This window comes from Nilaparvata lugens, chromosome 3 (genome assembly GCF_014356525.2).
Source record: "Nilaparvata lugens isolate BPH chromosome 3, ASM1435652v1, whole genome shotgun sequence".
Lineage (NCBI taxonomy): Eukaryota > Metazoa > Arthropoda > Insecta > Hemiptera > Delphacidae > Nilaparvata > Nilaparvata lugens.
Window position 1 is genome coordinate 43,734,892 of NC_052506.1, and position 15,570 is coordinate 43,750,461.

Here is a 15,570-nt window from a genome sequence, read left to right on the forward strand (position 1 = left end):
AAGACCACTTAATTACTCTATAATAGTTCTGCCTATACTTAGTTTTCTTCATTCGCTCAACAACATGGATCCGAGAAAGTGGTTGGCTGCTGACAACGATTGGAAGTGAGGTTAAAAACTGTATTGAATGGTACAATGAGTGTGAAAGTGCAATTAGGAAATCAACTCCTGAAAATTATAGTTTGGCGAAACAATTGAAAGACATTTTTCTAAGCACGGTTAATTTAAATGACATAAGAGACTATCTATGTTATTATCGTCCTCATAATTTGTGTATAGATAAGCTAATTAGAATTGAAGATGAAATTATGAATAGTTGTGCCGAAATGTGTAAATAAACTTTTTCTGCCTTCAAATGATTTTTCATTCCAATATCCCATTCACGATTTTTAGTTTAGTTGCTGCTTAGAGCTAGACCAGACAACACATGTGGGGATCTTTTTTATACAGACACGAGCCCCTATAACACGTGCATCTCATCAATTTAGAAAGAGAGATATATCTTTCTCTATTCCCCTCATTTGAGACATCTGCGAGATGCAGTGTTATGGTTTTTCAAAATTCAAAAAATTAACTCGTCTCTTGATGTCAATTTCATTTAATGAATTTGATTCAATTGCGAAGAATATTAATTTTCAACAGGATGTCAAGATGTTGATTTACCGTTAACAAAAACAGAAAATGTACACTTTTCGATTTTATCTGAGATTTTCGAACTGCTCAATATTCTAGACAGCGGTCATCTACATTATGATTGTACAAATGATTCAGCATTATCTGTTGTTAAAAATTCCGATGAACTTTGGAAATGCTTGTACGATATTGCAGATAAAAAATGTAAAAGAACTTAGATCATTGTAGAGATTATAGCATTAGATGTGAGAGAGAGAGAATTTCTCAATTCAATTAGATGTAGAGAGAGAGTCATTGACCTCACTCTGGTTCGCTAGTATAGAGTAATATGGATTCACTTTAATTTGTCAGTAGAGAATTTTTTCCCCCTCAAAGGAAATTATCCCCCTCATCTATACTGGGAGAGAGAGAATTTCTCAATTCACTTCAATCTGTCAGTATTGCAATATGGATTCACTTCAATCTGTCAGTATAGCATTAGATGTAGAAATATGGATTCACTTTAATTTGACAGTATAGCAATATGGATTCACTTTAATCTGTCCCAAGGGAATTTTTCCCTCTCAAAGATTTTTTCCTCATCTAGCATTCACTTTAATTGACAGTATAGCATTAGATGTAGAAATATGGATTCACTTTAATCTGTCAGTATAGAGAGGGAATTTTTCCTCCAAAAAGGGAAATTTTTTTTTCCCTCACCTGGGCAAGGGGAAGGGGAGAGAGAGAGAGAGAAAGAGATATATCTCTCTCTTTTCAACCCCCTCACCTCCACTGGACAAGGGGAAGAGATTAGATTAGATTAGATAAGAGATTAGATAAGATAAGATAAGAGGGAGAGGGAGAGGGAGAGGGAGAGGGGGGAGGGGGGAAGGGGGAGTTTGCAGGGTGGGTGGGGGAGGGGTGAGATTGCGCAAAAAAAACCCGTCTTAAATGTCTAATGTACTCTACTGAATATTAATTAACCTAACCAACTAGAGTTCAGTCTCAATTAATTCGGATAATTAGAGTTCTACTATGGCATAGGCTGTATGAAAATTTCATTTAATGTAATCTTATTGTTTTTCTTTTGAGCAATCACAAGTGATAAGATACTGTTATCAAGATAAAACAGTAGCTGAAACAGTCAGTTTAGTCATTGCCAACTGAATTTCTTGAGTATAATCACAGAGAAGAGATCAGAGGGAACATTCTTACCGACTATTGTTTCGCCTTATGTGTAGTATCACTTATACCGGTAGAAAGGGCTTGTATACGCAAATGACGATTTCTGTCTGAGCTGAGTTAGTACTGTAGTAGGGGGATGTAGTGGGGAGTCATTGGCATCCTACACTTCCCTCTCCAACAAACCAGTTCACACCACTCTCTCCCCCCAGCAAAACAACTGCTGACAGCATTTGTGGCTTGAGGCATGTATGTCATTGTTTTGCTAATAGTACATAGACTAGACATTCATTTTTCTTATTCTAATCACTTGCTACTCTCAACTCTCCAGATCGCATGAACGCTGCTTCTCCAGTGACAAAGAGGATTAATTTTTATTTCTAATCAACAAGAACTAGAAAACAATAAGTGAATGAGTGGCCAGATTTTGTAACTTTATTACATTATGTACTTCAATTCAATATTGAAAAATTTAAATCAATCTAATTTAATCCAAATATTGCGATTTTGAACTTAAAAATTGAGAAAGAGCATGGAATAATTTTAATAATGACATGTTCTTGAGGTGCTGTGTAATGCAGCATTATATTCTCTATTATTGTTCTAAAATGATTTTAATAAATGATGTCAAAACTGCTCATTACAATAATATTGTTTCAGTTACTTTTTTTTCATTGAATAGCCAAAGATTGTTAACCTTAATAATATTATTTCAGTTGCTTTTTGTTTTCATTGAATAGCCAATGGTTGTCAACCTTTTTCGTGGACTGTACCCATAGTGGAAAGTTCTAATTTTGCATATGAGCTAAATGCTGTTAGGCTAGCCGTCTAGCGGAAGATTGGGGAAGAGGGAGTAATTTGAAAATTCAATGAATTTCTCTCATTATAAACTTATAAGAGCCACTATCTTCTTAGCATTCAGTAAAATAACATCCAGTTTCATTGTATATTATAAGGAGGGAATTGATTGATACTCTTTAAAAAGATTTACATACCCCTGTTATTATGTATGTGTATTTTTGTCGTAAATGTATTTCCTTTCCTTGATATAATACAAAATTATGAGTAGAGCAATAAAGAGCAAAACTAAAATTGTAAATCGATTTTGAAATAATCTTCATGACCTTTTAGAAGAAACTTTGTGGCTGAATCTGCTAATCAATTCCAACCATGTTGATAAACTTGAAACGCAAAAAATGCTGTTGATTTTATCATTTTTATTCATAGTTCACTTGGAAGCACGGTACGATTCAATCACTTGAAAATATCAAGAGATTGAAGATATTCTCCTCATATTCACGATCTCAGTATTTCTAAGATGGAAAACAGTAGTTGAAGATAAATATTTATGGTAACTGAGCTCCTATAGAATAAAATTTAGAACCAATCATGAGTTTCTATAATGTATGATCCTCGTTTAAGAGACTCTCGATTAACAGTGGAATTGTGAAAAAATGGTAAAACTTCAATCGTCACTTTTTCAATCGGTTGTAACTTTCTAATGGTATTGAAATCGAAAGTATTGTTGATTGGAGTGAGAAGAGGAGGAAATTCCTCACATCCTTGACTAGATTTTGATTTTATATCTGTATTATTTCATAAGATATGCAGCATTGAATAAATAAATTGTCGTTATTCTGTGTATGGAATATGGGTTGAAGTACAGTGTACACTCAACAAAAAATTTCCCAATTCTCTTAGGAACTTGACTCATGATATATGATTTCCAACTACCTTGATAAGCCGAAAAGAAAGAGCATACGGGAAGATCCGAACATTGTATCAAAAGTTATGAATGAAATTTCGATCCTTGAGGTGTCCTGAAAATCTTTGAGATAGAGCGTTCTACCTGTTCTCAGATTGTAGAGCACAAAATTACGCCTAGTAGGATGTTGAATTATACATTTTTGAATTGTGACAATCGGAAGATATTGTTGATTGAATACTATAGGATTTATCAAAATTGATTTTCCATGAAATTCTACTCGTTTTGGGAAAACTGTAGGATAGAACTGATTGAAGTTATAGAGGTCTGAATGATTCCATTCTATTCTGAATTTTATATACAGTAAAAAAGAAGAGAGGATTTTTTTGTCCAATGACTGGATTTGATTGTAATAGCTCAGAACTGGAGAATGAACCAGACATATTAGGTATTTGGGCCACTCTGTACAAGGAAATTTTGCATGCAAAAATTGGTTCTGGACTTCTCTTATGCATACAAACCCTAAAAAATGGGGTTATAGGGTTTATAGGTTTTGGTTTGGCCAAAGACCGGTCAAGTCAGAAGGAAGCTTTTCCATCAAGGGCCAAGTGTAGTGATAGAGTATGTGCATATTTTTTGTAAATATTGTTGTTCACTGATGTTTTTCACTTAGTTTTATCTTTCATATTTCAAATAAGTGATTTAATACTTCATATTTATCGTGGTATTACAGTATGTTTTTTCACCTTACAAATCGTACCAGATAGAATAGAACATTCATGATTGTGTGCGGCTGTGTGGGTGTTATGCTCATGCATGTTGATGTTACAGATTTTTGTGTTGAAAAATTAGAGTTGGGTAGCTTAGGGGGTTAGGTTTTTGTTTAGAATTGCAATATGCTGGAATGGGTTGGAGACCAGATTGAGGTATGTTTATTGAATGAGCGAAGCGAATTCTATGTTTCAAGTCAATCAGCGTTCGTCTATTTGTAAGATTTTTTATCTTTCCAATCGTGCTTCTAAGCTCAAAAGTGTAGAGAACTTCTATTTCTCAGCGTTCTCCACCGATCCTATTGCATATATCATCTGTAATATTACATTTTTTCTCGATTGGAATCGAATCTTCAATTCGAGATCTATAAAACTTTATAGTAAATATCAGAGTAATCGATATACGGACAACTTTTTGACTGAGAATTTATCAGAAATAATTGTGTTGCTTGTTCCTTGGTATCATCGAAAAAACAAACTCTGTAAACAGAGTTAACAGAATTAACAGAATTAACTTTCCTTAGGTTAATAGGTGGAAAATGCTATCCAACCGATTTAGGAGAAATTGGTAGCACGGCAAATGGTACCCCTGGTGGGACCGAATTACAAAATAAATATGTCCCAAATGGTACACCATGAAATCCCTGGTTATAAAAAATTATTGGTAGGATAGATGTCTTGATGGGTTATGAATGGTATACTGCTGAATAGGAGGTCAGTTCTGGAGTGGTGAAGTTTTAATGAATAGATATCAGTGCATATAACAAAATGGCAAACATTAAAAATGATCTGAATCTTATAGTGTTCCTAACACAAAAGTTTGATGAGCAAAATGCTAGGTTTGATGAGCTAAATGCTAAGATTGATAATTTGAAACAAGATCAAAGTGCTAGGTTTGATGATATGAAGCAAGAATGTACTAGTATAAGACTAGAGCAGGTTAGTATAAACTTTCTATTAAAAGATACACATGAAACATTGAGTGATAATCATGAAGATGAAAACAAATTGAAGCAGGATGATAGTAGTGTTGACATACAAGATCAATTAGTTCAAGTTTCAGATAATGTAGGCCTAGTTAATGTTATTGAAAAAGTAAATCCTAGTGAGATAGTAGAATTGAGTAATGTAGTAGGTAGGGAGTTGTCTTTATTGAAAGTCAACAGTAAAGAAAGTAGTATTGCCAATTGATAGTTAGGAAAACAGTAAGTAAAGTGAATGTTTACATGAGACAGGTTTCTGTAGAGGTTAGGAACAATGTAAACAAAATGAATCTTGCTTTGAATCAAGTTGATGAATTCAACTTTCAACTGAAAATTGAAAAGGTGTATGCAAAGCATTATCTAGTGAACATGACTGACTTTTGTAAGCAAAACAGCTTTGTTGAAACAAATGAACCCATGAATAAAATCATATTCTTGAAGAAAACAAAACACAAAGTCACCATTGATGTGTTAGTATTCAAAGGTTGTTTCAAGTTGCTTATTTACAAGATGATGACTGTGAATCATATGATGAAAGGGTATTCCCCAGCACTATGTTATGATTAGGAATCCTGTGTTATGCTGGGATTCAGAAAAGCATAATCGCTACGCAGTGTATGGTAAGAGTCCATAATTGTGTCTTTTTTCTTTCCTGTAGCCTATTTTTCTTGGCCCTTAATCTTTTCAAATTTCGATTCTTTCCTGTGTTTGTGTAATGTTCAGTAAAATTCTTCTATGATGCATATCTTAACCAATCTTGTCCATAGTCATTTAAATTTGTATTTTTCTGAAATAATTTTGGAAGTTAAAATAGTAGCTTATTTTCCTACTCTTTAAATTGTTGATAAAACTTAACTTTTCTAAAATCTATCCATTGTAGTGTAAATAATTGTTTGCTTGCGGTATGTTTTTTCATCATGTATTACATATTTTAATTATGTCTATTTTTTTCAGGTATTATATTAGGTAACTAGGTTTTTCAGAGCAAATTATGTCCCATTTTCTCATTTTCAGTATATTTTTATTAAATATACTTCCTTATGAAAGTTTAGAACTGACATGTAGGATAGGCTCTAATTAATCTTTCTCTTCCTTGTATTATTTAGGAAATTTATTTACCCAATTTTCTTTTTCTCTTGTTTGTATTTTTTAGGGAACTTATTTACCCATTATCCATCTTGATCGTCTTTGTATTGTAATCTTGAAATGTTTGTACTTATTATACAGTTTTCAAATTCTGAAATTATTTAAAAAATAATTGGTTCAATTTAGAACATGCTGAAATTTAATCTTATGTATAAATTCTTTTGTTATAATAATAAAACTTCAAAATTTGAAAGTATTAATGAATTGTGTCACCATATATATGAGATGTATTAATGAAAGTTAACTTGAATAATAATGTTTTCATTAAATAAAAATGTCTTGTTATATTATTAATTGAAATGAGTTAAAGGTTAAAATTTCTCTAAAGTTTTTGTAATTGATGTCTTTTTCTATATTTGAAAAAACTGTTCTATAAATTTTGATATGATTGATTATCGTTTGAAATGGATGCTGGAGTGTATGTAGAAATTTTAGTGGGGTTTGTTGATTAGAATTTTGCTGGTATGTGATTGTTTTTTGAGATGGAAAACCATTATTGCCTAAAGAAGAAATGACCAGAAGGTTATGACTTAGAGAGGCAGTAATGAGATAATATTTTTTGTGTTGATTACTTATGTTGATTGCCATAGATGCAAAATAATGATTAATAATGTTGATTGCCATAGATGCAGATGATTACTTATGAATATTGATTGCCTTTGAAGCAAGATATTATTGATGTTTTGAATTATTTCTTGTCTAATGATTGATAGTAAAGTTTTGTCATGAAATGTAGTTTGTGTTTAGAACATTGAAAAGTCGAAATAAACTATAGTATCCAACAAACGATGATTAATAATATTGAATAATTTGCTTTTTATAAAATATTTGAACAGTGAATAAATGGAAATGAAATTATTTTTTCTATTTAAATTTTGTAATTGATATCTCCATATTTCACAATTTATGTATTGCTGACTGTATAATAAGATGTCAACAAATTTCATTTTTATATTGATTATATACTTAGAAATAATTTTCATGTGTATTAGATTGTATTGGTAGCCTAATCAAAATTTTCTTTTTAGTTTATAAGCATTTTAAGATAACAGGTACAGCATGGACATTAACATTGAAATAATTATCACGTGAATCTCGAAATCAGCAACAAGTGAACGCCATGAAGAGTGTTAAGAACATTTGGGTGATTTTCGAACTAGTGTGACTCATCAATTGAATATCTACACCAATATCTACGCTGATGCCTACATCAATACCAACGCCAATATCTACACCAATATCTACACCAATAAATACGCCACTATCTACACTGATGCCTATGCCAATATCAACGCCAATATCTGCTCTGATGTCAATGTCAACGCCAATATCTACGCCAATATCTACACCAATATCTACACCAATAACTATGCCACTATCTACACTGATGCCTATGCCAATATCAACGCCAATATCTGCTCTGATGTCAATGTCAACACCAATATCTACACCAATAACTACGCCAATATCTACACCAATATCTATACCAATAACTACGCCACTATCTACACTGATGCCTATGCCAATATCAACGCCAATGCCTGCGCCGATGCCTGTGCTGATGCCAATGCCAATATCAACGCCAATGCCTGCGACAATGCCAACGCCAATGCCGACACCAAAGCATACGCCAATGACAATGCCAACGCTTATTGCTGACCATGTAACTCAAACTTCAACACTACCACATTACCTGGAGGTAATTGCCATCCAAGTTCACGTTCACAACTTTGAATTCAGAATAACAGTCACAGTATCATGAAAGAATTGATTAAAAAAAAAATCCTCTCCTAAATTATTCCTGTATGCAGAACTCTAAACCTTGAAAGCTGAAAATATCAAAAAACCAAACCTTACCTAATTAATCCTCACCTAAGTTAATCCTGTATGCAGCGTCTATCTCTTTTCCAAAAAAACAAATTACATTGTCATTTCAAGCCTGAAATGTACATTGTATAATTACAAATATGATACAAAATTTACGTGACTCTGTATCGAGTTTGGTATGCAACCGTCTACTACAAGCATGAGGCAATGCTAACTGAGATGTCACCTATATCGAGTTTGATATGCATCAGTCGACTACAAGTATCAGCCCAACACTATGTGCATCCAGATCAGCCCAACACTACGAGTATTCGGATCAGCCCAACACTGATGTCATCACACTGGAGTCACACTTAACTGAAAATCATACTGAGTGCCTTAACAGACTGTTTTCCAAAATTTGCATCGATAAAGTCAACCGCTTCAATAGTGAAAGAAATGAACATTTTTCAATTTATTGAAATTTTATGTGAAAATTAAATGTAACAATCCATCAATTCATTTAAAAAAAATAATAATAATTTTTTTATTCAACATACTAATTTTTTTATGCAATAAAAATTGAATTTTCTATCTATTAAATTTATGTGCAATTTCAAAAAACTATTCTTTATATATTAAACTTTCTGTTGAGATATTTTCCTTTAAATTATAAAGCTAAATCAAAAGTAATTTTGATATTCTATACTTTGGAATATTGTTTGGAAATGTATAACAAATACTATTGATGAATTTTTATAATAATTTTCAATATTATAGGATGACATGTAATGTTTTTCTAGAAAAAATTGTTACTGTTCTTGAATTTAATTTCAACAATTTCCATTTGTTTTAATGTAATTTTTTCTTTAAATTTTCAAACAGTAAAATTTTTTATGTCAAGAGGGGGGTATTTGTAATATTACATTTTTTCTCGATTGGAATCGAATCTTCAATTCGAGATCTATAAAACTTTATAGTAAATATCAGAGTAATCGATATACGGACAACTTTTTGACTGAGAATTTATCAGAAATAATTGTGTTGCTTGTTCCATGGTATCATCGAAAAAACAAACTCTGTAAACATAGTTAACAGAATTAACAGATCATATAGAGGATATATAAAATTAAAATAACAGTTTCGAAATAAAGTTTTATTGAGAACAAATGTAAAATGTGAATTCTAAACTTGTAATTTATAATTTTTTGGTGACGTGTCCATGAAGTCGTCACTGGTTTGAGGTGTCTTTGCTCTTTACTAGGAGGCTTCCTTCTTCTCTAAAAAATGGTGGCTGGCTACTGAAAAGTGCTTTGTGCTCTCTGAATATTTTTCTATTTAATTGAAATTTTAATGTTTTAAATTGAGTTTTGAACAGTTCATAGTGTTCTAATTTTTGTCTATAATTATTTCTTGTGTTTACAAGCCTATAGCCATTGTTTTTTCAACTACATAAGTGGATAAGTATTTAGCTCGTAATGATTTTAGATGCTTAAGTGTGTAAGGTATTGTTCTTTGTGGATTTGTGTTGTATATTGCCAAAATTCTTCTGAAGATTATAAGTTGGTTTGCTCTGAAAACTGGATTTCTTATTCATAGGCGATAGATCCATTCATAGTTTATCAAGAATCTACTATTTTGGAGCCGATAACTTTCCTTAGGTTAATAGGTGGAAAATGCTATCCAACCGATTTAGGAGAAATTGGTAGCACGGCACATCATACTCTAAATCCAATTTGTTTGTGTGTGAATAGGCAGACGTGTATGAGTATAAATGTTAGTGAGTGTAGCGAGTTCTACTGTTCTCCGAACTAATAGTTATGAAACATTTCATAACCATATAAAGTAGAATACCTATTTCCTGATTTTATGATACAATTGTAATTAAAAGATTAACTGTTATCTTCAAGGTTTATAAATAGTTTTCCAAACGAAAATTGTATAATAAAGTGATTGACCATGTCACCTCAATTTAATTAATTGATTATAAATAATTGATTAATAATTAGTAAATTAGGTGTGAATTAATTAATTAATTAATAATTTAATTAATTGAGCACCTCCGCTCTGTAATTGGCGCTTGTGCGAGTGTGCAGGACAAGTTTGTAGGATAACTGCAGTGAACCATGATAACACGATTACAAACGCATCCACCCCTAGTAGGCCTAGACAATAGAGTACCTGGACAAAGTTTGGGACCCTAGAATAGTCTGGTAGGGCTTCATCTCCATCTTCTCCAACAAAAATTTTTAGCACATGGAATTAGGGATATTTTATTTTTTTCAATTATATCACCTTCTGCTTCTCATACTGAGTCTAAAAGAATTGTTTTATCCACCTAATACGAAATTTAGTTTTATATTGTTTATCATATTGTATGTTGATATTCAAATACGCTCTCAACTGCAATGTCAAATAATGAGCTGTCTTTGTTTAAAATGAATGAATTGCCTTTCGTGACAGCTATTCTTTGTAAACTACCTTTGAACAGTTGCTCTAGTGAGCCAGGGTGTCAATTTGTAGATTGTAGATTCCAACAGTTTGACACACGCACAACTTCCAACGCCCTTCTTGCAGAAAGGTGTTGCTGAAGCCTACGTGAACAATAGTATTTCAAAACATTGTTATTCGAGGAGCTATTCACAAGTAATTGTCAATAAGGGCCTTTCTATTATAAACTGTAGGATGTTGAACAAACTAATATACAGTCGAACCTCTCTATAACAAACCTCCACCTAACGAAATCCTCTACTCGACGAATTTTTACCTGGTCCCATGACATTTTAGAGTTTTTGCTGCTTATTTACCTCTATTTAACGAATTTCGGACCTCTCAACAACAAAGTTTTTTCTTGACTTCAACATACAAAGTATAGTGTGTATAGGAAGCAGACGGTCATTTTCAAGGAATTCTTTAGTTTCAGCAGAAAGGTCAATAGACTAAAAATAATGGCAATTCAGGTAGGAAGAAGATAGGGTGGTACAATATTATAAGATCCATAGGATCGTGGCAGTTTTCTTGACAGAACCTTTCAATAACGAATACCTCTCAGCAGCGAATTTTTTCTCGGGATAATCGACTTCGTTATACAGAGGTTCGACTGTATTTTCATTTTCATAGTATTGCTTTTCGTAACATTAAAGGACTGATGAATTTCGAAGTATTTTCTATTCTGGTTGTGAATATAGATGTTATTATGGAATGTTGAATATTATTGTTTAACTTTGGGCTCATATATTCTATTGGTATTCATGATAAATTAAGGTTGGTAAATATATTTTGTTCATTTATAGTGGTTTTGTATAGAATAATTATTGAACTAGCGTGAGTTTTAACTTTTGACTTACTGAAGGACAAAGTCGTTGTACGTCTGTTTGTATGTTCTACAATAACTTTAGAAAGAATTGATCAATCTTCTCAAATTATGAACACGTATTCTCCGAACCCTTTTACAGGTCAAGTTGTTGGACAACAAATTGACTCACTCTTTTGTCCTTTTTCAGGATATAAAAATAACATTGAAAGTGCATTAGAAAAAAATTTTTATGATCTATCATTTGGTCAGCTGAAGAATTCTTTGCATGCAATTACTACAGTTTTTCCATTCATTCATTCATAACATCATCTGAGGTTATTTGGGAGCAAAGTTAGTAGACTGTCTACTAACGTTGATTTGGGAGCAATCACACACACTGACATAATATGATTTTAGCTGGTTCATTATACTTTACAACTTTTGTATCAACAAAATGATATGGGTTGATGTAATTATCAATTTGCGGTTTTGGCTATTTATTTTCTCTTGGAACTATGTATCGAAATCATGTATCAAACATTTAAAAAAATCTTTGAGTGTCAAAGACGTTTAAGCGACAGAGTAATATTTTTAGAGTAATTTTTCATTTCAAATAACATTCCCAATGGAAACTGCTGTCAAATTATTATTGTAAGAGAAATATTTAGCAGCTTTAGTAATTTTCATAAACTCCGTATAATCAAAAGTTGAGGGTTTCAAAGATTACAATGCAAAACAGTTCTTGAGCGAGTTCTCTGAACCACAGGGGTCACAAGTTCATACAGATAGAAAAAAGATAAATTCTTTTAACCGTATATTATCATAATAATATGCTAGAATAGTATCAGTAGTTATTAGTAATTTTTCATATAGTGATAGCTAATAGTGGGTTATAGTAATTGCAAAAATAATAGACTATTTATTATTTGATATAGCCTATTACTAAATAAGTTTCATAGAATGTGTGAATTATTTATTATGCAGATTGTTATATAATTTGCATTCATCAATTCCATTGAATTAAATTGAATTGTCATTCTGGGATATATTATGTCACACACTGTCAACAAATTTATTACTTTATATTTCTTTTCTATAAAATATATTATTGAAAGGAAATAAATTATGGAGGTTTCTGTTTTCTTCGTGATTTATTCATTATTTGAGTTTATGAATTTTGTACTCAGAAATAAATATGGCTGTCTAGCAAGTAGTCAAATAGAAAAAAGCATTAAATATTTTTTTCTGTATACCCAGTTTCCAGTAAGTTACAATTAATCCAGAAGATATAAAGAATAATTTCATTTGACTTTAATTTTTATTAATGGACTAATCATATGAATAGATGGTATGGTGATTTAATAATAAATTATTTGATTTGAAGTTTCACTTTGAATTGAAAAAAAGTATAACAATAATTGATGGAGCCTCAATTTAATCATTGATAAAAATTAATCTGGAAGGATCTCATTATCATATTATTTGCCAATGTGTAATAGAACTGACTCATTTATTTATTTATTTATGCATTCATAGAAATAAAATAGTTCCAAACTTATTATGAATTATATTGGAAAAGGAACAACAGCTTTTATGTTGATATCAGCAGCATGAGATAATACTGAGAGGGAAATTATGGAGTACTGTAGTATCACACAGAAATAGTTATTTGTGCAACTAGTGCGCAAAGTGACAGTTTGCTGCATCGAAAGAAACGTTTACGCCCGAGCCGTAGGCGAGGGCGGAATGGTTTCTTGAGTGCAGCAAACGAACTTTGCGCACGTATTTCACATTAAATTTTTCCTACAGTTACCATTGAATATGAAAAGTGGGTAATTATGGGTAAAATTGCCTGAATAATGTAGTAGTGTTTGAATGGCGGGGGGCAGCTGTGTGGTGTATGCTGTGGTGGCACTGTGCTGTCGTTGTCCTTGGTTATAATATATAATGAATAATAATTAGCGCGTTGTGCTTCGTTGCACCTCTGCTCACTATAGCAGCCACAGCAGTCACTGTTACCAACTTCATTTTGATTTTGCTGCACTGGTGCTCCATATAACCTACTAACTATTTTGCGTTGTCATGCTGCAAATCTGGAGTACGCAAAGTACTCACTTTGCGCACTAGTGCGGAAAAGTGATTCTTTGCAGCCTGCAATCAGTGCACAAATGGTCACTTTTCAGGGTATCTGTAGGAAAATATATTTTCCTTTCTCCTCTCTGAGAAGTTACTGTACTAGTGTGTGATTCACTGTATGGTGTGTGCATGTGTGCGTGTATGCGCTTCATAAAATTGAAAAGACAGCAGAGCAGAGCAGAGCAAGCCGATCATCTACTAGTAATATTGGATAATTGCCAATCGTGACTTGTTTTTATTTTGTTGAATGTGTGATAGTCAATATGTTGTCTGTTGAGTCGAGTCATCAAGCCGTTACCCGTCCGGCCTTTTGAAACATTAAAATTTATGAAGAAAACAAATAAAAATGAATTTTCATTTGGTATAACCCTTTAATATTGCATAAAGCATAATCATAGTATATGCTATATTATTTGCGAGTGCATAAATATTAATTAATTCAAGACTACAGGCATCGTCTACTGAAAATAAGGTTAGTTCATCTGAGATTTTTGAAGTGGCATTAATATTATTTAGAATCGTTTTTTTTTTTTTGAGTTGAAATTAGGCTAGCGACACCTATTTTTTCTTTCTCTACCATTAAAAAAAAATTGAGTCGATATCTTCAAAAATAGCTGAGATACAATTGTGCCGTAATTAATCACATATACCAAAATTAGACATGAATTATGTTAGGCTATTTCTCAAGTAATTTGTCAAATGATGATATTGACATATTGTACACTGATGACTACAGTACTCTTTTACAAACGAATAAGTACGGTAGGTCGTTTGCATTAGCCTACGGCCTTATTTCACAATATCTTGGCAACATATTTTGAGTAGACCTAAATTTTGTTATTATAATATGATCCTGGGTAAGTCTAAAACCTTGACCAGTATAAAAAGTGATTGACCGGGTATTACTAATTGTCCGATTCGTTTCAAATTTGGCATACAGGATGATATACACCTATTTAACATACTGTGAAGTTTCATCAGAATATATGATGTTTAGGGGTGGTTAGGGGTAAAAAACCCTATTGACCAGCATAAAAAGTGATTGACCGGGTATTCTAATTGTCCGATTCGTTTCAAATTTGGCATACAGGATGATATACACCTATTTAACATACTGTTGAAGTTCATCAGAATAATGATGTTTAGGGGTGGTTAGGGGTAAAAAACCCTATTGACCAGCATAAAAAGTGATTGACCGGGTATTTCTAATTGTCCGATTCGTTTCAAATTTGGCATACAGGATGATATACACATGTCAAACATACTGTTGAAGTTTCATCGAAATATAATTATGTTTAGAGGTGGTTAGGAGTAAAAAACCCTATTGACAGCATAAAAAGTGATTGACCGGGATTTCTAATTTTCCGATTCATTTCAAATTTGGCATACGGGATGATATACACATATTAAACATACTGTCAAAGTTTCATCGAAATATAATGATTTTTTGGGTGGTTAGGGGTAAAAAACCCCATTGACCAGAATAAAAAGTGATTGACCAGGTATTCCAATTGTCCGATTCGTTTCAAATTGGCATACAGGATGATATACACATGTCAAACATACTGTTGAAGTTTCATCGAAATATAATTATGTTTAGAGGTGGTTAGGAGTAAAAAACCCTATTGACAGCATAAAAAGTGATTGACCAGGTATTTCTAATTTTCCGATTCATTTCAAATTTGGCATACGGGATGATATACACATATTGAACATACTGTCAAAGTTTCATCAAAATATAATGATGTTTTGGGGTGGTTAGGGGTACAAAACCCTATTGACCAGCATAAAAAGTGATTGACCAGCGTAAGAAACGTTTACGCCCGAGCCGTAGGCGAGGGCGGAATGGTTTCTTGAGTGCAGCAAACGAACTTTGCGCACGTATTTCACATTAAATTTTTCCTACAGTTACCATTGAATATGAAAAGTGGGTAA